The sequence below is a fragment of the Eleutherodactylus coqui genome, chromosome 2, assembly GCF_035609145.1.
Source record: "Eleutherodactylus coqui strain aEleCoq1 chromosome 2, aEleCoq1.hap1, whole genome shotgun sequence".
NCBI classification, from domain to species: Eukaryota; Metazoa; Chordata; class Amphibia; order Anura; family Eleutherodactylidae; genus Eleutherodactylus; species Eleutherodactylus coqui.
Window position 1 is genome coordinate 30,996,829 of NC_089838.1, and position 25,487 is coordinate 31,022,315.

Consider the following 25,487-nt stretch of genomic DNA (forward strand, 5'->3'; position numbering starts at 1 on the left):
GGTATAAAGTCTTACATACAGAGTAAATCAAGTCCATGTTCTAGTGCCAGACTGCTGTGCCCACCTACCCTCATTCCTGGTGCTTGTAGTGGTGCTGAGCTGTGTTGAGCAGTGCCACTGTGAAGCGAGCCTATCTTATCAGATAGCTGCCATCTGCAGACTCATATGGTGGATGGCTGGCACCGCAACCTTCCCATAAACCTTGGTCAGCAAAGTATGTACGTGTATCTCTGTGGGAGGAGTGGAATAAACCGCTTCTCTGGCAGCAACTTAACTCAGTGCAGAATAATGGACCATGCATGTTCAAAACCAAAGAATCCATCTGTCACCCCACATACGGTGTGGGGGATTGTCAGGCTTCACCTATACACATTAAATCGCCAGAAAATCTTATCCAGATTGGCAGATTCAGCGTTGAGATAGAATATGCTGCGCTCAACTTCGTGGCCGCAGGGCACGCAATGCAGCAGCGCTTGTAGGAGTGTTGCAATGCATTGCTATGGGAGCTAGTGACAGCGTATCAGCCGCGGGATCTCCCTGCCAGTGATACACTGTCAGCACAAGGTCGCGTAAAAGTCAATGTGGCCTCTCACACCGGCGTTTTAAATGTGTTTTCTATGTGCTTAAAACTCAAACCCATTGCTTTCAATTGGGTCATTCACCGCACAGCGTAAATCGCTGCGAGGAAATTCCAGTGCTCAAAAAGACAGATCATGGTCTGTCTTTTTTGCAATTATGCAGTAATGTGTGGTCTTCTGAATGGGTGAGCCAGCGCAAATTTTGTGCTGGCACGCCCACCACCAATTAACAGGCATTTATAACTGTTCATTGGCAGTTTATGCGAGTCACTGATGAGCGTTTATGCTCACAATTAGAGATGAGCGAGTATACTCGCTAAGGCACATTACTCGAGCGAGTAGTGCCTTAGCCGAGTATCTCCCCGCTCGTCTCTAAAGATTCGGGGAGAGAGGGAGAGAGAGATCTCCCCTCCGTCCCTCCCCGCCGCTCCCCGCTCTCCCCGCCGGCCCCCGAATCTTTAGAGACGAGCAGGTAGATACTCGGCTAAGGCACTACTCGCTCGAGTAATGTGCCTTAGCGAGTATACTCACTCATCTCTACTCACAATGCTAAGTAAATAAACCAGAAAGTTACATTTGCAACTGTAAGGGCTCATGTCCACGGGCAAAATAAGAATTAAAATCCGCAGCGGATTTTAACTCTTCTTCTGCCCGCGGATCCGCACACCATAGGGATGCATTGACCACCCGCGGGGTAGATAAATACCCGCGGATGGTCAATAAAAGGGATTTTAAAAAAAATGGAGCATGAAAAAATCTGGACCATGCTCCATTTTCATGCAGGTCTCCCGCGGGGACGGCTCCCGCGGGCTTCTATTGAAGCCTATGGAAGCCGTCCGGATCCGCGGGAGACAAAAATCGGGATTTACTCACACGCTCCGTTTCTTCTCTTCGCCGTGGCGCCATCTTCTCTCCGTCGCGGCCGGATCTTTTTTCTTCGGGACGGCGCATGCGCGGGGCACGTCACCGACGTCATCATGCGCATCCGCCGAGCCGAAGAAAAAAGATCCGGCCGCGACGCAGAGAAGATGACGCCGAGGCGAAGAGAAGAAACGGAGCGGATGGGAGGTGAGTTTATTCTCATTTATTCTTATTTTCAGCCCTCATGTCCGCGGGGCAGAAGGGATCCGCTGCAGATTCTCCATGGAGAATCCGGAGCGGGCCTGATTTTCCCCGTGGACATGAGGCCTAAGTATCTTGATTTTGCTTCTTTTGATAGTTGAAGGAGGGGGAGGGGGGTTTACAAAAAAAAATATTCGCATCGCGTATCACCTGATCTTGCCACACCACTGCCCAAATAACCTCAGCCAGCACACGAATAGGACATGCTGCGATTTCTTCCAGTGTGTGTGGTAGAAGGTTTGTGCAAATAGTCTCATAGGCAATTATAGGGCTATGTGCTGTCCATGGCATTCAGACAGTAGGCGGCCTAATAATACGTAGGCCGTCTGAAAGGGCCCAGATGGAAAGAGGCACACACATACATCGCCACTTCTAATTCATGTCTGCAAACCACGTATCTGCAGTTCAAGATACATACATACACTATTTTTATATCATATATACGTATACATATTTATTAGAGATGAGCGAGCGTACTCGTCCGAGCTTGATACTCGTTCGAGTATTAGGGTGTTCGAGATGCTCGTTACTCGTAACGAGTACCACGTGATGTTTGGGTTACTTTCATTTTCTTCCCTGAGAAATTTGCGCGCTTTTCTGGCCAATAGAAAGACAGGGAAGGCATTACAACTTCCCCCTGCAACGTTCAAGCCCTATACCACCCCCCTGCAGTGAGTGGCTGGCGAGATCAGGTGTCACCCGAGTATTAAAATCTGCCCCTCCCGCGGCTCGCCACAGATGCATTCTGACATTAGTTCAGGGAAAGTGGTATCTTGGTGGAGCTGCTATAGGGAGAGTGTTAGGAGTATTTTAGGTTTCAAGAACCCCAACGGTCCTTCTTAAGGCCATAGAAATCGCAGATCGCACCTATGTGCGATCTGCGATTTCTGTTCTCTTCTCTATATGCGCTCAATGGGGCCGGCGGCAGCAGCGCCGACCCCATTGAGAACATATAGAAGACAAATCATTCTTCTCTGCCACAGCTGTAACAGCTGTGGCAGAGAAGAACGATGTTTGCCCATTGAATTCAATGGAGCCAGCAATACAGCAGGTTCCACTGAAAGCAATGGGCTGCTGGCGTGCGCGGGGATGAATTGTCGGGAAGGGCTTAAATATATAAGCCCTTCCCTGCAATTCATCCAGAAATGTGTTACAATAAAAATATATACCGGCGTATAAGGCGACGGGGCGTATAAGACGACCTGCAGGCTGTCGCTCCTTCCTGGTTCCCGGCAGAGCATTGATTTCTCTACGAAGGGCTTTAAATCCCCGCCTCCAGAAACACACATGCCTTCAGCCAATCACAGCCAATGACAATGATGTCATTGAATGGCTGTGATTGGCTGTGTTCCTGGAGGCGGGAATTTCAAGCCCTGCGTCCAGAAAGCAATGCTCTGCCGTGGACCAGGAGGGAGCGACAGCCTGCAGGAGCGGCGCAGAACGTCAGAAGAAGTGAGTAATGATTTTTATTCTTTGCTCCACTGTATTGCCGGCGTATAAGGTGACAGTTGGGGGGTCGTCTTATACGCCCCATCGCCTTATACGCCGGTATATATTTTTATTGTAACACATTTCTGGATGAATTGCAGGGAAGGGCTTATATATTTAAGCCCTTCCCGACAATTCATCCTGCGATCGCCGGCAGCCCATTGCTTTCAGTGGAACCTGCTGTATTGCTGGCTCCATTGAATTCAATGGGCAAACATCGTTCTTCTCTGCCACAGCTGTTACAGCTATGGCAGAGGAGAACGATCTTTACGCTGACAGTGCGGGGGGGGGGGGGGGGGGCCCACTCTTGCCGCTATTGTGGCTTAATAGTGGGACCTGTGAACTTGAGATGCAGCCCAACATGTAGCCCCTCGCCTGCCCTATCCGTTGCTGTGTCGTTCCCAAACGAAAACCTTAGCGAGCATCGGCGATATACAAAAATGCTCGGGTCGCCCATTGACTTCAATGGGGTTCGTTACGCGAAACGAACCCTCGAGCATTGCGAAAATTTCGTCCCGAGTAACGAGCACCTGAGCATTTTGGTGCTCGCTCATCTCTAATATTTATATTGTGTTTGGAAAGTCTTTAGACCTTTTCACATTTTGTTATGTTGTGGCCTTGTACACACACAAAAAAAAAATCTATATCCCCTCCCCCATCATTTTGCACTCAATACCCAATAATGTCAAAGTGAAAACAGAATGTTAGAAATCTTTGTAAATTTAAAAAAAAAATAATAATAATATTTTGCATTGACATAAGTATTCAGACCCTTTGGTATAACAATAGAAATTTAGGTATCTCCGGGGGTATGGTTCTACACCTTCGTTGATGTCCACCTGTGGTAAAGTCAGTTGATTGGCCATAATCTTAAAAGACTCTCTACTGTCTATATAAAGTCTCACAGCTCACAATGCATATCGGAGGCAAAATTAAGCAATGAGGAGGAAAGAACTGCCTGTAGAGCTCAGAGACAGGATTGTGTGGAGGCACAGATCTGGAGAAGACTACAAAATATATCTGTTGCACTAAATGTTCCCAAGAGCTCAGTGGCCTCCATAATTCTTGAATGAAATACCCACCAAACTAAGTAATCTGGGGAGAAGGGCCTTGGAGAGAGGTGACCAAGAACCCAATGGTCACTCTGGTTGAGCTCCAAAGATCCTGTGTGCAGATGGAAAAAACTTCCAGAAGGCCAACCATCACTGCAGCTCTCCACCAATCTGGGCTTTATGGCAGACTGACCAGAAAGAAGCCTCTCCTCATGTGGCAGCCAAGTGCAGACCCCAGCGGGGAACAAGATGGTTGTCAACGGAGGCTCTACTGTCCCTCCCTGGAATGTCTGGATGCGGCCTGGCACGTCTGCACACAGTGGTAACACAACAACAGTAGAAAGAAATTATATAGTTTAATGTTCTTGTGACGCCAGTACCTCTTAAATGAAGTGTTCTGGTAATGATGAAATGAAGAGTCCAAACAAGACTTGAAAGTAAACCATGGGTACAGCGTTTACTCCACGCTTGTAAAGTTATTGTCAGTTCACAGTTGGCAGAATTCGTGGTTAGCATTAAGTTCAAACAATTTCACTTGATCAGAAATACACGTACTTATTCCTTAACTTTTTGCCTTACTTTGGAAAGCTGAGACCACCAGTCTAAGTTATCTGGGGTTGTTTTCCGGACAGGCATTGGTGCAAGAATGGATGGCTTATGCAGGGTTGCCTGTACTTCATGTGACTTGTAATTACACAGGGACAAAGTACACTCAAGCATGTTCCTAGAATTTTCCTCAACCTTTCGACTTCTGGTAGTTTTCCCGATTGCTGCAGCTCCTCACACTGCTTCCTATCTCCAACAACCAACTCCTTGACTCCTTTACTTCCTACAACTTTCCTAAACTTTCTCTCTCTTCTATCACACTTCTTTCTCCACCGAGCTCACTTTCCTGAGCTTGGCTAGACTCCTCACATTCCACCAATGAAAGATTTTACTGACAATCAGAGAGACTAACCTCAGCCCGATCTCTGGGAAAGACAGTATCTTCCCTCTGAACGATACCTACTATGTCTCTAGCAGGGTATTCAGGACTTCGCTGACTATTTGACTACCCTATAATACCCTCTGAGTCACTACACTAAGTTTAAGACACATGAAAATTGAATCTTTTGGCTTCAATTCTAAGCATTAGATCTGGAGGAAACCAAGCACTGCTCATTCCCTACCCAATACCATTCCTACAGGGAAGAATGGAGGTGGCAGCATCGTGCTGTGGGGTGTTTTTCAGTGGTTGGACAGGGAGACTGGTCAGGGTAGATGGAAAGCTGAATGGAGCCCATTACTGAGACATTTAATGAAAAACTGATCCAGGGCAGAAGGTTCACCTTCCAGCAAGATAATAACCCTAAGCACACAGCAAAGGCAACACAGGAGGGGCTTAGGGACAACTCTGTGAAGTTCCTTGAGTGGCCCAAACAGAGCCCTGACTCGAACCCAGTCAAACATCTCTGGAGAGACCTGAAATTGGCTGTCCACAGATGGCCCCATCCAACCTGACAGAGCTTGAGAGGATCAGCAGAGAAGAAGGGAAAAAAATCCTAAATCCAGGTATGCGAGCCTTGTGGCATCATACGCAAGAACACTGGAGGCTGTAATCGCTGCCAAAGGTGCTTCAACTAAGTACCGAGTACAGGGTGTGAATACTTATGTCAATGCAAAATGGTAGTTTTTCATTTTAAAACATTTACCAAGATTTCTAACATTCTGTTCTCACTTTGTCATTATGGGGAACTGAATGCAGAATAATAGGGGGAAACTTAATTAAAAAAAAAATTTGCACAAGGCCACAACATAAGACATATATATATATATATATATGATTTTCTGATACCAGACACTTGTTCTCTTCGTCACGTTCTCCCAATATGCTCTATAAGACCAAGCAAGGTGCAGCAATGTTCACTACGGGATTAAAAGGATGCTTGTAAGAACACATTCACCACCCACCTGTCCATACTGAACAAGGTCAACATATAGAGAACTATAGAAGAGGAAGTATCTGTCTGATCAACAGATTTTCCACTGTACAGATGTTACAAGTGAGAAAAACACCAAACAACATTATTGTTAATGGATGGGAAAAATAGTCACATAGTTAAAAAAAAGCCCCCAAATAATTGGACGGTCTATTAATTTATACCGCAAGAAAGGTTTGCTGCCGTCTCATGGAGACCATAGATTTTAATACCAAATTACATTGCGAATGTGTGAAACTGGATAACAGGTATCTGATCTCTCTTGGTACAACAATGTTTATCATACACGTTAGATCAGCAATGGTGGGTCCCAGCAATTTTGTCAAGATCCACTGACTTTATGTGTGAAGTGGCAGCCCAACTATAAAAAAAAGAATCGGGCATGTTGAAATCCAACATATCCAATCCTGTAATCTGTAGGTCAGCCCTGACAAAGGGGTATGGCAATAATTTATCCCTCTCTCCATGTTGTTTGGATAATTTGACCCCACATATGAGCTTTAGGGGGCCCCCTAAGTATAAGATATCCATTTGCATAACCAGCCATTTTGGTGAGGATTGCGGATAATCAAACAGTTGCATTTGGGGTTTGCGTAGAAGGGTTGGTAATCCAGTAAATGCCTGACTGGTTTTGTAGGGTCTTGAATGGCCCCCTGCGATGAGATTGCGAGGTGCCATGGCAGCCTGGAGCCTTCCGTGGTGTGGCTTGATAGACTGCTTGTCAGATCACAGTATAATGTAATATAACGGTATTGTGGTATTACATTACACTGCAGGAGCAATCAAATGATCGCAAGTTGAAGTCACCTTCGGGGACTAAAAAAGAAAACATAGAAATGCGTTAAAAAATGTTTTATTAATTATTAGAAGAAATTAAATGTATTAAATAGTCTACTGCCCCCACAGACCCCCCCTAAAAAAAAATAAAAATCCAAAAACATATTTGGTATCGCTGCGTCAGTAAAAGTCCGATCTATTAAAGTAACGCATTATTTATCCTGCACAGTGAACTTGTCTGGAGAAAAAAAAAAAATACACCAGTACTGCACTTTTTTGGTCACCCCATCTTAAGAAAAAAATTTAATAAAAAGCAATTAAAACTACAGGATATCCTGCAGAAAACAAGTCCTCACACAATTATGGCAATAGGAAAATAAAACAATTATGTTAGAAAATATTGTATTTCTTGAAAGAATTACAGCTGACACCCCCCCCAAAAAAACATAAATTTAGTATCGTAGTAATCGTACTGACCCATAGAATAAACGTTATTGTGTCATTTTTGCCACAGTGTGAATGCCATAAAAGCAAGAACCACCAAAAAATGTTGTAATTTTATTTTTTTTCCTTTTCACATCACTTAAAAATTTTAAACGTTTTTTTTCATTACAATTAATATATTAAATAGCACCATTGAAAAATACAACTTGTCCCACAAAAAACAAGCCTTCAGACAGCTACGCTGATGGATAAATAAGAGTCCCACAGAATTATTAGGAATGCAAGCCCCTCTTGGCAAAAAAATATAGAAATACAGACATAATAACTATCAGGGTTCACAGAAAAGTGTGCTGTCTTATAAAATGAGGATACAACTTTTTTGATTATTATATAAAAAACCTAAATTGCAACCTTAAACTGTCCCCAAGAGTAATGGCCCCCGAAAAGCTCAAACCCACACAGGAACCTAACCCTATCTCACCCTACCTTTCCCTTAATGAAAAAACAGGGTGGGGGAAAAAAAAGGGGGGAGGTATGCAGGATCAGGAAAAAAATAAGATCCGATCCAAATAATGGATATTGGACAAAAGCAAAAAGTATTCCTTTCTGTCGTTCCGTAGCTTATATAGCTAAGAATATATATAATATATATCACATAGGAAATAAACACCCACAACACCAATTTATACAAATAATAGTGAATAAGAGAGTAATGATTTTTTTGAAAGTAGGGAGGAAAAAACAAAAAAAAAAGGCCATGTCCTTTAGGGGTTAAAGTGGCTTGTCCCATGAAAATAACTGAACAGTGCGAGTGACCACTAGGATCCCCGCTAATCACAAAAATGGGGGGGAGGGTTAGCGTTCCTACATGAATGGATTGGTGGTCATGTGTGTATACTATTCTTCCATTAATTTCTATCAAACTGCCATAGACTGCTAGGCACTTATACTCTGCTATCTCACAGAAATGACTGAAGCATAATGGAGCCCACCACCGCATTATCTTTTTGTATAGTGATGCTACCTTGCCTTACCTATGCTTCCAGCAGTACACAAGAGCTTTCACCTGTCATTAAGTCCACCATCATCTAATGATTATGAGATGGCTCAGCAGACACTATCACAGTGTGTACAACAAAGCTCAAAAACGAGCTTAGTCTGCTCAGTCTTACGATTCTGAATTTGGAAAATTTCACATTTCAGTCCTTTACTGGAAATAAATGTTATTTATCAGACTTTACAGTTAGTTGAATGCCACAATAAAAGGACTTTGACTGCATTTTTTTTTTTTACACACTCACCTCAGACCACCAAAGCCACATCTCTAAAGTCAGCCACAAACATTTATTGAGGACTGATCCTTCAAAAGCTCTCTATTCTATATGGTGGCTGGTGAATCACATGCCATGTCATGTTGTTCTCAAGATACAAGTGAAAATATAATAGAATTCCTTCTATTTTATATCAAATATTGTTGGATCTCAGCAGAAGGAATCAACAAAAAAGGCAATAGTACAAAGACATCAAATAGTAAAAATAACAGCGTTTCTTAATTCAATCTGCTGCAAAAGCAATCCCCTTTGCCCCCAAAACTTCACAAATCAGAACAAGAACCACAAAATGGGTGTCTACACAACCTGAAAAGCAGATATATTGGACATTTCACAGCGGAAGGAAAGGGTAGAGGGACTTGTTATTTGTATAGCGCCAACATATTCCACAGCACTTCCAGGTAGTTTTTAAACATTTATTACCCCCCAGCAAGCTGGGTACTCATTTTACCGACCTCAGAAGGATGGAAGGCTGAATCAACCTTGAGCCGGCTACCTGAACCCAGTGGGGATTGAACTCGCAACCTTCAGGTCGTGAGCGAGAGCTTAGGACTGCATTCTGCTGCCTTAACACTCTGCGCTACACAAGAAAAATCGACACCGCATTGACATGCTGAGAATTTAGATTCCGCAACACATGTCTATTTTGAAGCAGTTTTTTTCTGCAGAGTGTGAATAAACTTTTTAAAATCCCATTCACTTTGCCGCCATTGGAAATCTCATGGATTTTTCATGCAGAGGCCTACATGGAAAATCTGCTGCAAATCTGCCTCCTGTGAACATGGCCTTAGGGCATCACAGAAGGAAGGGTCCTAAGTGGAGATGTGCTGCAAAGCTTGAATCATGCTCTGTACTACATGGTCACTAGAGATGAGCGAGCATATTCGCTAAGGAAAACTACTCGAGCGAGTAGTGCCTTATTCGAGTACCTGCCCACTCGTCTCTAAAGATTTGGGTGGCGGCGGGGAGCAGAGGGGGAATCTCTTTCTCACTCTCCCCCCTGCTCCCCACTAGTCACTCCCGCAACTCACCACTCCCCCACGCCGGCACCCGAGTCTTTAGAGACGAGCGGGCAGGTACTCGAATAAGGCACTACTCGCTCGAGTAGTTGGCCTTAGCGAGTACGCTCGCTCATCTCTAATAGTTACCCATTCATTTGGATGGACTCCGTGTAATACTACTGATGCCAGACCCAACACTGGACTTTTAAGTGCCGCTAACTTGTTGATCAACTGATCATTGACATGGCTTCATTTAGGGAAGGCGTTAACTAGATAGGTTATCAGTAGAAGGGCTCACTTACACGGGTGTACATGACTCGCGTATTACGCACTTATTTTATACAAGCCTAATATGCAGTTTACACAGAAAATACGCATGTAACTTGTATTAGCTGCGTATATGTTAAACTGCCTGTATTAGGGTGTATTCAGCGCCAAAATAGGACGCGTTGTGTTTTTTCATGCACGTAATATTAACCCTTTCCAATCCAATTTGTATCCTGGTTTTCCTAGGGGGCTTACTCTTTTTCTGCCATTGTACAACGGCGGTATATGCTGGCTAAAGCCATTACTGCATGAGGTGACATGTTGGCTAGGCTCCGACAGCAGAGAGGCTGGCAATATACAGTAAGAGAACCCCGACGGACATCTTCCAATATCGGAGCTGTACAGCCTTAAATCATAATGTATTTAGACGTCAGACAGTGGATTGGAAAGAGTTAAAGTGAAAAAATAGAAATGTGAGTGGCCCAATAGAAATCAGTGAGTTTTTAGAGTATTTATGCGCATGAAAAATATGTTCGTAACACTCGGGCCACATATGCCTGTGTGAGTGAGCACTTAGATACATGATACACTCTTTGTAAAGAAAATTTAAAAATCTAGCACCGAGAAGTTATCATTTTGCTGCAAATCTCAGCATGCAGTTCCATCTCAGGCAGATATGCAAATGATGAGAGTTGTGGTGATTAGATGAACGGTCTTGTCACCGGAGGCCCTAAAAGTGGTTTCCCCTTGTCCTATAAGAGGCTCTCGGAGGCTCCTTGTGTGTAGTGACCTCTTCTTCCGCTTGTGTGGAGCTTGTTGACCACTAGACTCCTCTACGACACAAAGAAGAGATTTCACCCCATTACCAGAGTCTGAGAGGGGCGCGTTATTGGGATGGGAGAAGCAGGATGGGCGTATCAAGGGATTGGCACTACCGGGCCATTCTGGCCAGAATGTTAGGAGGGGTTGGGACCAGTGGATGGGGGCACACAAGGTGACCGGGCTCAGGACGCCCCTGACAGACTACTATTACAGAGGATTGTCTGATCATCCGATAAGCATGAGCAGCTCCATCTGTTTTATTGTCCGCCATCTAGAAACAAGTGGCACCATCATTACAGGCCCCTGTGTTTGTCAGAACCATTTGTAAGCAGTTGGTTAAAGTACGGTCTTTGACATCTACCGTCACCTCTGTTTGCAGTGATGTTGTGAATGACGAAATTGGACGCTACAGAGTGGAACCGGGTTGTCTTCAGTGAATAATCCAGGTTTAGTTTGGGCGCTGACGACTGCCATGTTAGTGTCTGGAGACCTAGGAGTGAGCACCTCAGTCCTGCCTTGGCTGTGGAGCGGCACACTGCCCCCTGGTCGTGTGATGGTCTGGGGGGGTCGTTGCATACGACAGTCAGTCAACCCTAGTAGTGGTACGAGGGACAATGACTGGTCAGCGATATGTTCAGGACATCCTGCAGCCACATGTGTTCCTCTCATGGGGGCTTCCAAGCGGCATTTTCCAGCAGGATAATGCTCAGCCGCACACAGTAAGGGGGTCACAGGAGCCCCCACAACATTGTCTAGAATGGAAGCCGGCCGCGAGTATTTCTGCGAAAGATAGAACATGCCGCAATTTCTTTCACGCTGCGGTATTCCGCAGTAGAATTACGCAGCATGAGCATCGGAAGGAAGAAAGCTATTAGGTTCAAAAGAACCTAGTAGCTGCGGAATAACGGCGTAGATTTCTGCCGCGGGAAACGCAGCAAAAGTCTCTCCATGGGCATTAGCCCTTAGATTTGGCTCCTGATCCTGTGAATGTGCCAAATGGGTAGTCCCACCGCACAATGTCAATGGGTGACATCAAGCTTGATTGACACTGCGCCGTGGGGTCACCCACCTGATGTATCTAGAGCGCTGGGAACCGAATCTAAGAAGAACCCCTACAGGGGATTGAGTATGTATATAAATTTAAAAAAAAATGGCATTGTAGAAGTCAGCAGTGGACCCCGTTGACACAGAGACCAAGACAAACCCTCTTTGAAGGGAACTATTACCTATATTTTTATACTACTTAAAACCATATACTGGCACATATTCTTTTCTTCTGATCTGTTTTAATTTGCTCATTGCAGATTTTTTTTCTGTTTTCTGTATATAATATATAATGGGTCGGCCATTTTGCAACAAATGCTGTTAAAACATTCTAGGATATGCTTCACAGCATTCACATGAAGCATGGGAACCTGTAGTCTGGAAATGTTCATTGCCTTCTATGGGGGAGTGTTGTGGGCATGCTCTGTGACTTCTGCAGAGGTCACTCTGCATGGAGAAGACTATAGGGAGCTGTCACAGCATATCGCTTATTGTGACCGGTGAATCCCGTGTTATATAGGTGCTACCTCACATTGTAGGAGTAGTCCTGCTTGGGATGGTAATTACATGACTATTCAAAAGGGATAACTGCATAACAGGAAGTGCTAGCCTACTGTGATGCTCAGTGGCCGTAGTAAAAAGTGCAAGACTTCAGGATTTCTTTAAATATACACAGAGGCATGGAAAAGTACAAAAAAATTAATGTTTAACATAAAAACTTATGTCATTTTCTAAACACACTCCCTTTAAATGCATCTGTAAGATAAATGGCATTTTTTATCTTTAGCAGCTATCTTCCTACAAACGTTTACTACACAAATTCAATGGAACCTAATTCTGAAATAAAAAGACAAAAAAGTTATGTTACTAATTACTAGAAGAAAGATGCGTGGGATGCAAGACTGCGGAGGTCGGTCATGTGTTATATACAATTTCTATATATGTAAGTGGTCTGTGGGGGCGCTAATATATGGGCAGGAAGAATGTATTCATCTTAACAATTAAGTGACCACAGAAATGCTGTTTTGTTGTGAGTCACCGATAGCCTGCAGGGCTTTGGAGGTTGTACAGAACATTTTTCAATAATGACTGAGGTCAGACAACTTCAGACAAAGACGGATCACCTAGAAGAAAAAGTGGCCATATATCACATATATAGGGTGATCAACCGGTGGAACAAGTTGCCACAGGGAGATGATGAATTCTCCAATGAAAGTCTGGACAGACATCTGACTGGAATGATTTAGTGAATCCTGCATTGAGCAGGGAGTTGGACCTGATGACCCTGCAGATCCCTTCATTCTATGATTAGATGAATGTCGGCCATACCTAACAATTTCAGCAGGATCAGCCAACCATCTAATGTGTATGATGGTGTGCCAATTATCCCCTGATGGCATGTGTTGGGAAAAAATTGGGCATGTTGAATTTCAATATGCCTGATCCTTTTATTCTTATATTGCCCATACAAGTTCAACAACTGTTGGCTGAATGATTGTTTGGCCAACAGCTGTTGCCCTCAGCTTCCCCATACATATAAATGTTCATCTCGTCATTTGTGTGCTTAGGGAGGTAAGCCATAGCCAGACCGCACAGGAGACGGCTATTCTCCCTGGGAACAAAAGCATCATCTACCGGTGGAAAATTAGGTGGCCTCCATACACTTTAGAGAGCTATCCAGTCCTACCACTTTGAGTAGGTTCAGATGAATAAATCTGAATGAGTATAGAAGCCTTCAGGGAGATAAGTCATCGCCAGGTGTCTGGCAGGGTTTTAACCTGCCCTCCACCATTTTAAACACAAGGGAGCTCACCCAAGCCAAGTATGCATGTGTATGTCTGTGTGTGCATATGTTTAGGTGGGGGATTAAAGGAATACCTGTTGGCAAAACCAGTATACGTGTATAACCAGCCTAATTGCAGTGATGTAAAACAACACACTGTCTACTTGATGCTCTTCATACAAGCCATAGGTATGAAGCGATCCATTGATCATCCATGACTCAAGCACTCGATATATCAGTGGTAAATTTCAACCATTTTAGAAAATCTCCTCAGAAAGATCTGAACCTTCTACAGTATTGGAAACCACTGGCCCACCAGCAGTGAAGAACTGAGGTATACCTGTGTAAAGTATTCGGAGAGTGCAAACTCTGGATATAGAGAAGTGGGTATTTTTCCAGTAAATTCTATTGTATACTTTTGCTGTTTTTATGAAATCAAAGGTTAAGAGACAAATGTCAGTTGAAATGGCAGATTTTGCCCAATTCCCAATTGTTGGCCATGAATTGCCAATTCCAAACAACTCATAGTCAAGAGCAGCTCTCAACTTCACTGCCGGTCATTCTTTACATTTGCAAAGGTGAGATGTTGCATGCACACATGATCACTGCAGCCAATCACTTGCGTCACTGCTATAGAGCCGTGAGGACAGAAATGGTCTGTAGCGAAAGCGGATCTATACGGCAGGTCATTGCTACCGTTTTGTCAAGAGTGATGATGAGGGGATCAATATGACATCGGAGCAGTAAATTTGCATTTGTTATTTTTAACCATTCCCCGCCCTCTGCCTTCAATTCTGAAACAAATTGGAAAACCTCTATAATTGCCAAGATAACAAAGTGCTTTAACCAGTTCACTCTCACTATAGCAGAACTATGCCATCATTGCAATGACGCGAAAGCAATCCTGGCTTAGGTCCCGTTCACATTTGCGCCAGGACCTCTGTTATGAGCCTCTGTTATGGACCTCTGTTATGGACCTCTGTTATGGACCTCTGTTATGGACCTCTGTTATGGACCTCTGTTATGGACCTCTGTTGCAGATCCGGTCAAAAAAGCCAGACAAAATAGTGAAGCATACTGTGCTACTTAGTCCGGTAAAATATTAAGACACAATGAGGAACCCCCATTATAGTCAGCGGGATTGTAAGGCGCCAATGCTATCTGGTATATGAGGCAACTGTCACCGCCGTCACTTTCACTGTTCTGCTCCTACAACACACGTCAAACATAAGGCCCACAAATGGAATCCGTCCCGCCACCTCATTTAATTTGGCCCACCGGCCGTGCAGCAACCTAATGGGCATTCCACGCTGCGATGGCAGTGCAGAGTTTGTGACCACTGATCTCTCCTCCTTGGGTGTATGTGTGCGCCTTCTCTTAAGCAGCGCAGACAGAAGACGTCAATGATCACAGACTGAGCAGTAGCTGCGGCCACCGCTGGACCAGAACTACAGGCTGGTTAAGTGGAATGCCTGTAGGAATGCTGCTAAAGGCCAATAGGGAAGGTGGGGTGGGGTGGGGTTTTCTACTACTACTGGGACTACTATCTGGTTAACGTATTACTACTGGGACACCGTTACTACTGAAGCCATTATGGGGGCACTATTACTACTGTGGCCATCAATATAGGGGACACCTACTACTGTTGACCAATATGAGCATCACTATTTATATTGGAACCACAATGAGGGTCACTATTATTACTGGGGCCACAATGGGGGTCACTATTATTACTGGAGCCATAATGGGGGTCACTATTACTACTGGGGCCACAATGGGGGTCACTATTACTACTGGGGCCACAATGGGGGGGTCACTATTATTACTGGGGCCACAATGGAGGTCACTATTACTAATGCAGCCATTATTCGGGTCACTATTACTATACAGCCTTACAACTACAATCGGCTCTTTGAAGGCAACCATAAGGCTGACTGATGTGGCCCTCGGTGAAAATGAGTTTGACGCCCCTGTCTTATAACACAGCAAAACAACATATATGAAGAATGCCAATGTGTATGCAGACTTACCGCTAACTGCTAAGACAAGGAAGAGGTGAGAAAGGGGAAATACATGAATTTCACATGTGTGCATCCTTCTCGGGGCGATCTAATCAGATGTATATTGCAGAAATATATGGCAACATTTTAGAAATGGTTTGATACTAATGCCTCACAAGTTCCACATGTTTCAGAACAGGCTCAACTCATAAGCACAGAGCATGTCAAGAAATAACATCTGCGGCCCTTGCAATCTCCAATCTACATCTGCCAACGTATCCCGCTGCCAATATTTAAATGCCAGTTAAATGGGGAATAATACAGCACTGTGTCTGAGCAAGGATGAGCAATTACTACTGCAGCTATTAATATGCCCTCATTAGCATGCTGCATCTGCTTGTCCTTCGTGCTGAACTCATTCAGCCAATCAAAGTTCATGGAACTTAACTCTGATTGGCTGTTGGAGTTCAGTTATATTGGAAAGTAAAATAGGTATCAAGGAATGTTAATTGGAGATATCCCTTTAAAGCATTACAAAAGTCTTAAATGACTTAAAGGGATATTCCGGGAAAAGACTAACATTTTAAAATCTAATGTACATCATCACAATAAGTCATTCTGTAATAGATTTACTCTACCTGGCCTAGGAACAGCTAAGTAGCGGAAACCTGTACCTTTTATCTGCCGCTCCAGACCCTCTCCTTCATTCCGTGCAGCCGCCGATCTGCCGCTGTGTTTGCATGGATCACTTCCGCAGTAAACACAACAGCCTGTTACCTACAACTCCCAGCATGCGTAGAGCTTGTTTCTCGTCCAGCATTGTAGCTCCGCCCACAGCTCACCTTTGGGTCCTGCTCCCGGCAGCCGTAGCAATCAGGTGAGTAGATTGGGGAAAAATGGTGGCCAGACACACATTTCCTCTGCAGTGGCCACTGCAGGTGAAATGTAGTATTACAGGACGGCCATTCACATGAATACTCAGGTCTGCCAGAACAGGAGCCATTCTTACTAAGCAGCTGTCCATTGTGGAACATAGAGGGGGCTCTTGGGTGAGGGCCGTCACTTTATGACATTCATATGCCCTAATTGGGCTCTTATGCACTTGGCACGACTTCTTTAAAATAACTCTCCTGTTTGAGCACTGAAGGGTGGAAGGGATATATGTGCCTCGTGTGGCAGAGAGTGTTAAGGCAGCAGAAATGCAGTCCTAAGCTCTCGCTCACAACCTGAAGGTTGCAGGTTCAATCCCCGCTTGGTTCAGGTAGCCGGTTCAAGGTTGACTCAGCCTTTCATCCTTCTGAGGTTGGTTAAATGAGTACCCAGCTTGGTGGGGGGGTAATAAATAAAGTGCCTGAAAGTGCTGTGAAATAAGCTGGCGCTATACAAATAACAAGATTTATTTATTTCTATTATTGTAGATGGTCTTCTTGGCCATGTGACCAAAATTTGACCAGTGTATGATTAATCCCTTCACTCCAGAGACCCCACCTTCCAAAAGCTGTCATTTTGTTATTTTTAGTTTTTTGTAGACCTAGCCGTATGAAGGCTTGCTTTTTTGTGGGCCAAGTTGTATTTTACATATCATATTTATATAAGTACAGTATATATATTTTATATATTAAATATACCACAGAATGGACTGAAAAATGTAAAAAAAAAAAAAATTAAGCAGGTTGAATAGAAAAAAATAAATACAATTGCTTACGGCGTTCCTTGAGGGGTAAAAATGACTTGTTAACTTTATTGTATGGAACAACACGATTACGGCGACACAAAAGGTTACAAAATGTTTTAAAAAGAGCAATGAAAATTTGGGAAAAAAAATTACAGAAGAAAAAATGTAAAAAAAAAACAAAAAAAAACTTTTTTTCCCCTCAAAAATCTATTTTTATGGCTAAAAATTGAAATGAAAGTGATTTTTTTTTACCACTTGAGAAAAAAAGATAACGGCTGAAGCTTTGTAACAAATGGCTGCTTTTACCTCGATTAAGTCTTGTTCAGCTCCATTTACATGGCCGAGTCCGCATTACTCTATCTTCCACGACAACCGTTCACGCTGTTGTTTGGGCAGGTACAGCTCCGTTAGTATCAGCAGCGCATTGCTGATTACGCGGGGTGATGTGCTGCCAACAACTGATGATTTTTGGCGCTGCATTAGGCTAGCTTCACGCATCGGAAAAAAAATCTTCTCAATTTCTGCACTAAAAATCCAAACCGCAATGAAATCCGCAAATGGTTTTGTTGCAGATTCGGTGCAGATCTAGCTGCGGGGCTTCACTCCTAAAACCTGTATATCCTCTGTGTCACGGTAGTATTATAGACTCCATCTCGGAAATGGGAAACCTTCCTAAGGTTGAGAACTGTAAGAGGCTGGAGTTAAAGGGGCTGTGCCAACATGGCATATGAACATCACAGTGGGGTCCCCCATTGGAACCCCTCTCTACCTCCCAGAACAGAGAGCCGCTCAGTAAGAGGGGCTTCTGTCTTGGCAGACCTTGTGCCGTCCTGGTATTACAGGATGGCCATTCATTCACGGCTTCTTCCGGTAAAACCAGCTGCTTGCCAGGGGTGCCAAGAACAGGAATGTGGGCAATCTGCTGATTGTCTCAAGCTCCGTGTTCTCAAAGTGGTCCTGCATTTTGATGCAACACCTTTAAAGTGGACCTGTTAGCAATTCGGAGATGTCCGTTTTAAGATGGCTTTATACAAGACAGAGCCTCGTGTGGTGCAGAGTGTTAATGCAGCAGAAATGCAGTCCTAAGCTCTTGCTCACGACCTGAAGGTTGTGGGTTCGATTCCCCTGTGGTTCAGGTAGCCGACTAAAGGTTGACTCAGCCTTCCATTCCTCTGAGGTTTAATATGGGCTAATTAGTGCATATATATATAAAACGTGCATCAAAATAGGAGATGCGCCTTCTGTTGCACGCATAAACAAGGCCCATGTGAGCGAAGCCATTGAAATTAATGGGTTCTACCCGTGATGTAATGTATGCTCAAATTTTGCCCATGTAACACACAGTGCAAATCCGTTTGTGTAAGGCCTATAAATGGCTTTAAAAACACATTTTTCAACTTATCACCCGGTTGTAGATTGCGTTCTATTGGAAGCCTACCACTTACTCTTACAGCTCCATGTTAACCTTTCACGTGTCTGTTACCACAACCGCTCGCTAGTGAACACCGTCAACAGTTTTTGTTTCATAGATACCGAAAAAAATACCAATACCAATAGTCGCATATGACTTCGGTTGTTTCTTATACTAGTCCTCCCGAAAAAGGGCATCAGTCATTGGGCTGCCTTTTTCGTACCCAAACAATGATGTCCTAACCACAAATAGATTTCTTTTCATGCGTTCTTCCCCTTTAAGACGTGAAAACTAAGCGTTGGGGCACAATAGCAGCATTGTGTGGTGCGGCAGGATTTATTGCTACATGCAGCCAGTGTATCACCAAACCTCATTATGTGATGACTATCTATTCCATTCCAGCATGGCTTCCCTTTACCTGAATGTCTGAGCCGGCGACGTGCGGCCCCTCTCTCTGCGTACGTGGGCCCTCGTCGGCGGACGCCGTGTGCCTCAGGATTTGGGCATCATCCCAGCCAGAACATCTCTCCTTTTCGCACCAGGCATCAGGGCTCTCTTGCAGAGGAAAAGGAAAGGGAAGTGACGGCAGCTGAAAACTGAGCTGTAAGCACTGACCACTGCGGTTGATGTTATCAGTTGGGGCTTTATCTTTCTATTAGGTTTGAACTGCAGGCTATTTCTTCGTCTGCGTGTGAAGTTAATTCTCAGCTAGGCTATTCAGAAGACAGGAAAGGGTTAAAGCGGGCTTCTTTCTTGCTGGCGGTTTCGTGTCTGTTCTGGTAAAAATGTGTAGTTCTTAATTCTAAGAAATTTGTGTTTTACCGTTCCTCTGTTGTTCCTCCTGGAAATGTATGAAGAAATGTAAAAACTGGGAGTTACCGTTCTCCTAGGCAACGGGATGTATCCTTAAAAATTCTGGGGGCGCCTGTGAACAGAAGCGGGACCCCTACAGCCAAAAATTGTACAGTGAGTCATAGTAAAACCAAGCGGCTTTGAACCATAAGGTGACCGCACTAGGTGTACGGGGGCCATGCCGTGGTCTGTATATGTCTTATTGAAAACGGGCATTTTAATACACGCTTAATGACACATTTTTAGGCGTAGCAGGAGAACGGCGAAATACTAAGTCTTGATTCTCACGAGCAGATTTGCGCGCAATAAAAATTTGCGTGCGGCGGATAGAACCCACTGATTTCACTGGGTTCGTTCACAAGCACGTATTTTGCTCGCACAGTGCCGTCGTGCAAAAAATACGCATGATCTATTTTTACATGCATTCAAAACTAATTAGGCTAATTAGTCACTTCAGTGTATGGAACCATAGCCGCAGGGCCTTTTACTTGTGTGCGTGCACAAATACACGATTCGCTAGGAGCAAAAACACGGCGCAAATGCGCATGCGAATTCACGTATGTTCGTGCGAATCTGGCCTACTGCAGCCTTCACATGAGCATAGCGTTTTTGCGGAATGAACAATGCTTTTTTGGGCATGCATCGGGGTATTTTACTGTATTTTTTGCGCCCGCAAGACATCTTCCTTTACGCCTGGCAAACAAAGATGTAGTATTTCACATATCTCCTTGCGTATAGCGTGTGCACTCCCCATTGACTTCTACGGGGGGCCTTTGGTGCATAAATGCGCAGAAAAATGCAGCATGCTCTAATTTTTCCTTCTTTTGCGCAACAGCGTGCAGAATCTGGAGATGTGAATAAAAACTATTCTCTGTGTATTGCATGTGTAAATACGCCCGTGTGAAGCCGGCCCAAGGAGGGAAAATTATCAAGGGCTGCGCCATAGTTCAAAAAGTAGCACATTTCGTGCAAGCGGGGTTTTGCTCAAATATTTGCAACTTTTTGCCGTTTTATGCGCCTCACTCTACAAAATGAAGAAATAGGAATTTTTTAAATTGGTTGAAAGCTCCTTCCAGTATTTGGGAGGCGTAAAACGCGACTACATTTCTGTAGACATATTTAACTAGTTTACCATACCATCCGGGTCTGCGCTTCACTAATGGCAGCCTATAATTTCACTCAGCTGTCTGCCTGGACGCCATTTTTGGCGATCCAGAGGAAATGAGGTTTAAAACAAACTAAGTGCTTATTCACACGAATGCATTTACATGTACGTTTTTTGCACACACACACATTTCGGTCGTTCAAAAAACCCTAAAACATAGCATTTCCTGTTTTTGTGCGTATTGAGCACGAAAATAGCATATAAGCTGATTAAACTTAATTGCCAATTGAAATCAGCGGGAGCTGGCTTGCATGTTTTTCTGCACACATGCAGGGCACGCACGTGCAAAAAATGTATTAAAATACGGACACGCACACAAAAATGCAATTCCAAGCATGTAAGTGCGCACACATAAATACGCTTACGTCCTCGTGTAGCCGGCCTAAGGGTATGGACAGATGTAGGTGACTGAGAGACAACTGCAATGCAACCACAAACCATGGCACAACAAGGTATGCCAATGTCTGCTTTTGATAGCCAAGATGGGAAACCACTGCCTTATATAGTTAGTGGCCTGCCGGCCAGTAACTACGAAGACAGCTAAGCACAGTGATGTTTGCGTAGAGCCCATTGAAGTGAAAGGAAGCCATGCAAACAGCGCTCTAAAAACTGCAATCCATTACTTTGCAAAACAGCGCCAAACTGCATTTTGGTGAGGTCTTTGGACACATTACTGCGGCAGATTTACTATTCTAAATAGGTCAGTTTTCTAGTGCAATGTGCGCAATAAACTGTCTTACATGCTTTGCACCAAATTTACTATGTGTTTTTAAGACACCTTTGGGCACATTTACTAAAGTCTGTACACCATAATACTAGTGTAAAAAAAAAAACAAAAACTGAATTTTTGTAAAAAATTTTTTTGACTTTTTCGAAAAGTGGGCAAGATTTGTTGGGGTGTTGGAAGGAGGGGGAAGATGGCATGGCCGCCACGGACTGTCAGAGTATTATATTGACTTAAATTATGCCAGAAACGTGCGCCTGTTCGGACCTAGCATAGATTTCTCATACTTCTATAGCACAGATAACACTGCCGGCCTGGTGTCCCCTAACACTAATTCAGGGACCATAAAACCTTCACTCCCTTATCAGGGACTACTCAAAGATGTTTGTGTTTCCGTTGTGGTATTCTTTTAAGTGCCTTGTCATAAGTATGTGTGTATAAATATGCATGCCACTTCGGATCTATTTCATTTTGACCTTAAGCAGAACCCTGCAGTGGTTCAAAAGCTTGCATTAACATCATGTATTTTTGTTAGCCATTAAAAGGTATCATATGTCCTTTATCCCAACATCCAATCTGTGGTCCGAACAGGTCAGCTGCACCTCAAGAACATCGCAAGAATCCGCCCTTTTCTCACCGTGGACACGCTAAAAACGCTTACTGTTGCGCTCATCCACTCTCACCTCGACTATTGCAACTCGTTGCTATACGGCCTCCCTTGCGCCAGACTCCCCCTTCTAATCTATCCTGAATGCAGCAGCCAGGCTCATCTTCCTGTCCTGCCACTACTCAGACGCCTCTGCCCTGTGCCGGTCACTGCACTGGCTGCCCGTCAAATACAGAATTTAATTTAAACTCGCTACCTTCATCCATAAAGCTCTCCATAGCACTGCGCCGGCCTATATTGCATCCCTCATCTCAATCCACCACCCAGCCCACGCCTTCCGCTAACGAAATCAGACTGAGCGGCCCCTTAATTCGAACCTCTCATTCCCGCCTCCAAGACTTCTCCAGAGCAGCACCGATCCTCTGGAAAGCGCTACCAAAAACTATCTGGGCAATCACTGACAAACTAGACTTCAAGCATGCTCTAAAACTGCACCTCTTTAAGGAGGCACACCATATACCCTAAACCAAACCCCGCTGTACTCCACCTGATAACATGCTCCCTGTCCTTGTGACTGCAACCCCAGATAGCCGCTATCAACTGCCTCCAGGAGTCACACCAATTCAGCCACCACACGGCTTAATGTCTGACCATTGTTTATGTATATAGCATCGCTCACTCTCCACCTCGCCATACCGTGCACATCTCCAGCCCCCCATACTGTGCACATCTCCAGCCCCCCATACAGTGCACATCCCCAGCCCCTTTACCTTCTGTATCACCCCACTATCTGCAGTATATAAGCTCGTTGGAGTAGGACCCTCACCCCTACTGTATCCATCAACTGATTACTATGTAACCGTGGTTCTGTAATTTTTGTCTTTCTGTATCCCCCGTTTTTGTAAGTGCTGCGGAATATGTTGGTGCTATACAAATAAAGATTATTACATCTACAAGATTACTTGGTTTCTCTTGCTGGGAGCAATAACCTTTTTTTCTCGGCTTCAATATCTTCTGTGGTGAGTGGACTGATTGGCCAACAGGGAGGCCAATCAGGTGACAAGACCGTTCACCTAATCCCACCACAATTCTAATCATCTACATATCTGCCTGAGATGGAACTGCATGCCGAGTTTTGCAGCAAAACAACTTCTTCTAGGGGTTTTGTTTTTGTTTTTTTTTTCTTTCCACAAAGCAAGTACTTCCTCTCTTTGAAAACCTCCTACGGACAATTCTGTATATTCCTGGAAAATCAATGCTGTTGTGTGATTCATAAATACTGTACACCAATGGTTTGTGGTTGATTCATGATAAGTGTAGTGATGCAATTAGTTCTAGGTTTGTGCTGCACTTCACTGTGTAGCTTCTGGGGCTTTATAAATATACACTTTATTAGAGACCCCCATCTAGTATCATATTGGACCTCCTTTGGTCTTCACAACTGCAGCAATTCCCCGTGGCATATGTGGAATATCAGCCCGTGAGAACGGGAAAGCTTCATGCAGCTGCTGCAAATTAGATGGAGGTGCCGACATGCTCTGAACACCTGAATAGAAGGGTTCATCAATCCATGCTGCTTGTGCCACATTCTGGCCCTCCAACAGAAATAAACAGAAATCTGGATTATTCCGATGCGCAAAATCGGCTGTCCGGAAAACATAGCACATACGGTGCACAACCCAGCTGGCCACTTTCACACACAGCTGGAAAATATAGGACTTGTCTTATCTTTTGCTGGAATACGCCGGCCGTTCTCATAGATTCCTGTGGGAGCTGCCAGAAAAGGGAGGTGGGAGGAAGTTTAGCAGCGGCTCAAATTACTTAAAAGTCCCTCCCCCTCCCTTTGATGGCAGCTCCCATAGTCTGGAAAGGGAATTTAGCATGGCAAGTACTGCTAAAGTCTCTACCCGTCTCCTTGCCAGGAAACTCCTTTATGGGAGTTTTTATTGGCGCTATACACCGCAGCTCTGTGAACGGGCGAGAAAATGAGAGATTTAGCCGCGACTTGGTTGCAGCTATCTCCCATTCATACGATTTTCGGCCGCGATGCGGGCGGCCAAAAATGGCAACGCCCATGTGAAAGAGGCCTTACATACAATGGTACTAGAACTGGTAGTCTATTGTTGTAGCCAATCTATTACTTAGGAACGATGAGCTGTGCATTCCGAGATGTTAGTTGGATCACCGCCTTTTCATCAGGACCATTCTAGACATCCTGCTCTGATCCCTTTTTCATTGGCGAGTTGTTTACATTCACTGGATCCCCTTTTGGTGGATGTTTTTCGTTAATCACAGCATTCTCGGTATTCTTTCCACACCGCTGTATGAGAAAACCCATAATGCTGGCGGTGTATGAGATCCTGGCACCGGCTAGTCTAGCACCGTTGACCAGGCCTTGTTGGAAGTCACTCCGATTGCTGGATTTTCCCATCAAATGTGGATTCACACCGAAACTGATCCACAAAAAACTCGTCACATGACTTTATGCTGCACTCCGGGATCACGTGTGTTTTAATACAGAGAAGCGCCAATTATGAAAGTGCCGATGTCTCTAATCCAGTGGCCAAGCAGTGTACAATACAAGCAGGTCCTGCACTATGCCATTACTAATTTTAGTGTACAATAGCCAGAGCTGCAGGTGCGTAGAGCACTTCACAGCAAACAATGAATACAATGGGTCTACATAAACAGGGATACAAGGTAGGTTGACAATGCCAAGGTGGATGGGAAGATACCCGGCAGAGCCGATGGTCTATTGCACACCACAGACATGAGCAGCCACACAATAGGACATCTTGAAGGAGCTTGGTTTCTAAAATGTTATTTTCTATTTAGATTTTGTTGTACTATTTATTATATTTATTAGCTTTATAGATCAGATTTGCATTAATGTATTTCCGAAAAATCTGTAGTTCCAGCGGCGCATTAAGCTGGGAGTCAGTATACCACGCCAGGGACCTAAATGAATGATCGATGAAGAACATGGAACTGCATGACAAATTTCCCAGTTTGACTTGTTGGGACACTGACTTACAAATCCAGTTATCAAATCCTTATGGACCCTCATGACACATCTTTGTATTGTTTTGGAAAGTGTAGCACCCTGGTAATTGTTCAGAAGGCCACATTAAAAGCTTCGCCTCCGATGAAAAACACTAAAGGGCAGATTTACTAATCCTATGTAATAGCTAAAGAGGTTTACCAGAATTTCATGTTTTCCCCTATCCGTTGACACCATCACCAATCTTGAGAACGGGATTCCTGTGTCCTGCTCTCCTGTCACTGTGGTGGCCGCTTCTCCCACTGTTGTGACATCACTCTCAATGGCGCACTGGTCGCACATTCTGTAGTCAGCGCTCCATTAA

General features: G+C 44.2%; 1 protein-coding gene across 3 annotated transcripts in view; it reads right to left on the reverse strand.

The window, feature by feature from the left end:
• Window positions 1–25,487, reverse strand: part of ARAP3 (ArfGAP with RhoGAP domain, ankyrin repeat and PH domain 3) — a 167,823-nt gene that overhangs the window by 120,072 nt on the left and 22,264 nt on the right. The window contains exon 1 of one of the 3 annotated variants that reach the window (XM_066590557.1): window positions 19,193–19,325. The exons of the other annotated variants lie outside the window; for them this stretch is intronic. The gene's annotated coding sequence lies outside the window, so the exon portion shown is untranslated. Of the gene's footprint in view, window positions 1–19,192; window positions 19,326–25,487 lie in introns of those variants that run through there. 3 annotated transcript variants of the gene reach the window in all.